The sequence below is a fragment of the Mya arenaria genome, chromosome 13 (genome assembly GCF_026914265.1).
Source record: "Mya arenaria isolate MELC-2E11 chromosome 13, ASM2691426v1".
In the NCBI taxonomy this organism is placed as follows: Eukaryota; Metazoa; Mollusca; class Bivalvia; order Myida; family Myidae; genus Mya; species Mya arenaria.
In genome coordinates, this window is record NC_069134.1 from 28,135,863 (window position 1) to 28,142,412 (window position 6,550).

Below are 6,550 nucleotides of genomic sequence, written 5' to 3' on the forward strand. Positions count from 1 at the left end.
ATGTCTTCTTCTAAAAAACAGATGGAAAGTTTCCATGAGAGTTTTTGGTAATGTATACAGGTAAAAATAACTCTCTGGCAAGCGAAAAATTGTATCAGTTAAGCTTCGCATTTAACGTGAACATACCTAAATTTCGGTACATAAATAGTTCTTTATCCATCCAAAATTTAAAATTTCATAATAATTAATAACATTACATTGATTGTGTCAACTTCATCAAAATGTTGTCACAGGCCTATCTAATCAATGCAAAATAAAAGGAAAGAGTTTGAGCTATATGAAACCATTTAATCACATTGCAAGCTTGCAGTTTGTTTGTTTTCGTTTTGTTGGTTGTGGTGTTGTTTTTTCAGTTAAAAAAACATAAAGTGCATTCAGTAGGGCGAGCGTTTGCATTACGTAAGCAAAATGTTCTGTTTTGTATCTCTGTTGCAACGCAGCGCATACACTGCAAGCAGAGAACTCAAAAGCAAACGTTCGCCGCAAATATGTTTACTGAAAGCGTGGCTGGTCATATTCTAAATAACATTTCAAACCCCTGAAACTGTTCTGCTGTCAGGTCGATTTCTATTCAAGTTAAAGGATAATCAAAATGTGCATTATCTATATTGTAGTTTTGACTGCCTAACGCTTAGTCAAGTAAATCGAAGTAAATCTTACAACCTCATTTAATTGCAATGGCATTAAATTTGAACGTTACATTAGGTACGTGATATTGCTGGAAAGTTAAATATAATTTGCACATATAATTGTGGTAATTATACTTGGCGTACGTAACGATTTTATATTTACATTTCCCGGTAGATATGCATAAGAATTTACTTTTCTAATATGTCTTGGAAGAAGGAAACGTTATTGTAAAATATTAAGATTCATCATCACATTTTAATCATTTTTATTTCTATTAGAAAGGATGGAAACGTATATTCTCTTTACCATTGAATCCACGACTAACTACTTCCCCTTGATAGCATTATTTAACGCAATCTTCACTTCATTCCGAGTTTTTAAAGTCGCACTTAAAAATGCCTTTTTCTTGAAATAATGTTACTAATTTGTTCTTGCAACAAGGATTCATTTGAAGTATATCACATGAAATTTTTGCGAGAACAATCCTCCCAGCAACAGCAGCTGACCTCAGACAACAGGCATTATGAAGAGAATGCTGGTATAATGAAACATAATGCACTCCCACACATACCTATAATTATGACCGGAAGTCATGTGTATATATACGACACCCCGGTCATTTGTCTATATAGAATTATTGGCTCTCAAAATGTAGAAAAATTACCCCTATCCCGCACCACGCACGCATTCACACACACACAAACAGGGATTAAAGAATTATTAAAAGTTTGGAAGTTGGTATCGGAATAGTAAACCAAAACTTAGTATTGTACCGTTCCAGACTAAAAAATCCAAACTTTTTTTTAAGTTACTGACCGAAAACCTAGATTTTGTACCATTGATATCAACCATGACACTTTCAGCTTTAATCGAATGATCTTGAAAGCTAGGATCCCATTCAAAAGTTATGTAATATATAATGCCCAATATGTTCTAAACGTATGTCTGTTTCAACCAACCTTTTACAGTTTACCTTGGCAATATATGAACCCTTAGACAGTTGTACCAACTCAGCGGAGGGTTTGGGTAGTGAGTTTCAACTGTTCAAAGTGTTTTGTTCGTCTTTCCTTCGAGCAAAATCAAAAGCTACGATTAAATTGGCCAAATGCAAACTATAAATATAGAGATAGATACTTTGCAAGGTAATACGCCCATAATTTGTTACACATGATATGTAATCGCTTATTGCGGCCGGTTGTGTGGCCCTAGATGCTGCTTTAAATTTTAAATTGACGTAGCGGTTTTTGGTGGAGCAAGGCGCGATCTTTCAATGCTTTAAAACGTTGAAATTCTTGGAGCATTTGGAAAAAACGTATCACCCTCTGTAAAAAGTGGTATTTGGTGGAGCAAGGCGCGATCATTCATGCTTTAAAACGTTGATATGCTGAGAGCATTTGGAAAAGATGTATCACCCTATGTAAAAATTGTTTTTGCCGAAGCAAGCGCATTCTTTCAATGCTTCAAAACGTTAAAATGCTTCATTCTTTAGGAAAAAGACGTATCTTCCTCTGTAAAAAGTGGTATTAGGCGCAGAAAAAAACAACAACGATAATCCAATGCTTCAAAAAGCTTGCAAAAAATGACTTATTTCCCTTTGTAAAAAGCAGTTTTTAGCGGATTATAGCCACGATCTTTCAATGCTTCAAAACGTTGAAATACGTAGTTCATTTAGAAAGAACCCGCATCTCCCTCCCCTTGATTATCGATGATAGTCCTTGATCTGGCGCTAGTAACAACAGAGATAGGGAGGGATCGATGATCTGGCAATAGAAACGACAGAGATAGGGAGGGATCGATGATCTGGCAATGGAAACGACAGAGAAAGGGTGGGATCGATGATCTGGGGCTAGAAACAACAGAAATTGGTAGGGATCGATGATCTTGCGCTAGAAACAACATAAATAGGGAGTGATCGATGATCTGGCAATAGAAACGACAGAGATAGGGAGGAATCGATGATCTGGCGATGGAAACGACAGAGATAGGGTGGGATCGATGATCTGGGGCTAGAAACAACAGAAATTGGTAGGGATCGATGATCTTGCGCTAGAAACAACATAAATAGGGGGTGATCGATGATCTGGCGCTAGAAACAACAGAGATAGGGAAGGATCGATGATCTGGCAATAGAAACAACAGAAAAAGGGAGGGATCGAGGATCTGGTGCTAGAAACAACAGAAATAGAGTGATCGATGATCAGACAATAGAAACAACAGAGATAGGGAGGGATCGATGATCTGGCGCTAGAAACAACAGAGATAGGGAGGGATCGATGATCTGGCAATAGAAACGACAGAGATAGGGAGGGATCGATGATCTGGGGCTAGAAACAACAGCGATAGGAAGGGATCGATGATCTGGCGCTAGAAACAACAGATATAGGGAAGAATCGATGATCTGGCGCTTGAAACAACATAAAAAGGGAGGGATCGATAATCTGGCAATAGAAACAACAGACATAGGGAGGGATCGATGATCTGGTGCTAGAAACAACAGAAATAGGGCGGGATCGATGATCTGGCGCTTGAAACAACACATATAGGGAGAGATCGATGATCTGTCGCTAGAGGCAACAGAGATAGGGAGGGATCGATGATCTGGCAATAGGAACAACAGAGATAGGGAGGAAACGATGATCTGGCACTAGAGGCAACAGAGATAGGGAGGGATCGATGATCTGGCAATAGAAACAACAGAGAGGGCGCATTTGCCACAAACTTACGGAAATATAAAAACAAATATCAAACAAAAAGCAATATTGCATTCATTCTTATGATGATTAGGTAAATTAGGGAATCCCAGCTCTTTAATTAGCCTACGTAGGATTTGTATCCCTGTTGTATCGTAGTTCATATGGCATACACTGCATGAGGAGAACCAGATCTTAGACGTAAGCCGCAAACACCTTTACTAAACGCAAGGCAAGTATGGTGAGGTTCCAAACGTTGTTGCCTATACAAAAATCAGAGAGGCATCGCAATCAAATTTGTGCACGACATAGCGAAAACACAATTCAAGTTTTGGCCTGAAAAGTAAAACAAATATAAACGAGAAATATCATCGTACAATTTGAATTAGTCAATTTATAACCATAATTTGGTTAAAAGTGAAAATGCTTTTAAAAGTGTCTGGAACTTTTAGATAATCTCTACAGTTTTAAAAATCTGATTAATTAATAGCTTGAAAATTCGTCGCTAAATGACAATACATCCGCTGACGTACACCTAATATTTGTTTCTATAAGCGATTAAGATGTATAATTAAGATTGCACTTATCAGGAAATGCAGTATATTCGATGTAAGTGAATTTAAAAGGCAAAAAGTGGTAAATTATCATTGCATGTAAATTCATTATTGAGTGCAAATAAGCAAACGCATATCGTTTCCTGCATCACAGAATTTCACTTTGGCAAAAAGGCTGAATGATAATGACATGTTCGTTGATTAGACGGCAAAACACATGTTTGCACTGTATTCCATGAAAACATATATGCAATTTCTACATTATAAATTAAGAACAGGCCACCAGAGCCACTAGCCCGCTAGCCTGCTAGACCACTAGTCTTCCTTCCTTTCTATGACAGTTTCTTATTTGTTCAATTTCAAAACTAGGTCATATTTAAATAAATTATGTTTAATAAAAATATATCGATTTTAAAGAAAGGCAACAGGTTTGACACGCGTTTACCATACAACATGTATGCAGAGTTGCATAAGAATAGGATGATAAAATCAGAATAATCGCTTAAGTCTAATGATTCCTTAAAATAGATACCTCTATGCGTTGACAATTGCAATCAATGAATCAATTTTCTATTTTCTGACTAGCAATGTCATACTAATTCCTATGGATTCACTTATTTCACTGGATCATTTCAAGATGCCTCTCTATTTATTATACCTTTGTTAATAATAAAACTCATTCCATCTAAATGAATCAATTCGTTCAACCAATAGTAGCCTCGAGTAGTAAATACGCACTGTATTCACGGGACCTGGAATGACATACCACTGAACAAATGATGTCACGGTTTACTTCGCGTATGTGCATAGTGTTTTAAATTCGTTTAAAGAAACATATATATACCAAACTGCATCAACCAACTCTATTTAACATTTTGTTAACTGAAATTGTAAAGAAAATGTCGGGCATGCAAAACGGAACCACAAGTAAGGTTTTAAATTTATTCTTTTATTAGTTCTTTAAATCGACGATAATGCTTTCTGATGAGAGTATTAAATTATTGTTATGATCTAACTTTCTTTAATTTCAGTTATTTTCAGACTTAACAAATATATACATATTCTGAATAATTATCTATATTAAGAATGTTTAAAGTATTTATATTATAAAATCGTAATTGCTGTTACTCATCCATGTCAGATGTGGTTTCTGCTCCATTCATCTCTAAAATTCAACAGATATAAAGCTCGTATGTACCCACTTACAACCTCTATTTTTGTACAGTTATTTAATATTTCATATCACGAAAACATGCTTGTTTTCAAAACAGACTGGATTACTTAAACAATCCACATGGATAAATGATAAATTAGTTAAATATAATTTGGATGAACTGTGTTTATGTGTGTTATTTTATACATTATACATAAAGTTTGCATTGTCAAGAGATGGTGTAAGAGCTTTTATATGACAATTATTTACATCTATCAGTAAGGATAAGCACCTAAGGTCATAATGTGCAATCTTATTGCACCAACAATACCACGGATATGAATATGCTTCTTGGTTTAGACAGTATTTATTCATATGATGTTAATTTATCAGCATATTACAAGTATACCCGAAATAGAATTGAAGAGATAGCTAAGAACTTATATTAAGAATACGCTTCTTGATTTCAAAACTAAAAGTAAATGACAGATTACTTGACATATCATAAAATGATATTCACATTGTTTTTTCAAACGTTTTTTTTTTTTTCGGAAATGATCTATTCTCAATTCGGCAAATATAGTTTGGTTCATCAAAAGCTCACACGGCGTTTTTTCTATAGTCCTTCTTCGAAATGTTGTTAAACTACAGCTTTTGACTGTAAATGGTAGGAATATACTGCTTTTTTAGATTAATTTGCCATATATGTTTAAAGATATATATATAACGCCACACTTCCGAAAACGTTCGTTCTTATACGAAATGCCCTTTCCAAACCCTTCAAACAAAACCCTTTAATCAAAACAGTTAGTCGAAAATGTAATGCAACATTTTAATAATATACGCCTCCGTTCAAAGACAATCGATGAAATGCACATTTTTCGAAAGCTTCGGATCGGTACGAAATGCTTTTTCAGACGTGTCTGTCTTTAGACGATGCTCACTTTTGATAAATTTCGTTTCGGGACGGGAGCCCTAAACAATAGCGCCGGTTTCCATAAGTTTCCTTTCGCAACGAAGCGCATTTTTGGACGCGTTAATTCCGAAGTTGAGTGTAGTTCAAACACATTTACAACATGGACGACCATATTTATTCAAAGACAAAGAGGCGTTTTCGAAAAAAAATAGTTTTCCAACTTACCACATCCTTGTCTCCTGTCTTCTTATGGCGGCAATTACTGATTATTATTAACATGCATATGTATCGCTCTAAACCGCTATTTGAGGTGAATATTTTACTTGCTTTAAAATTTAGTTTGAGTGTTGTCAGCCACATTTAATTTATTTAACCGGTAAATGAAGCCTTAAAACATAACGCACATGCGCATTCAGTGATCGGCATTGAGCCTACAGTGGCAGAAAAGGGCATTCAAAATAATATCATCAGCATAATTATATTTTATCATAACTGCGATATACACATAAGGTAAGAAGCGAAGACTTCCTTCCTATAAGACGTCTTAATTTTCGTAAGTATATGCACGTGTATGCGAAAATATACTACGCATAATACCACGTATGAC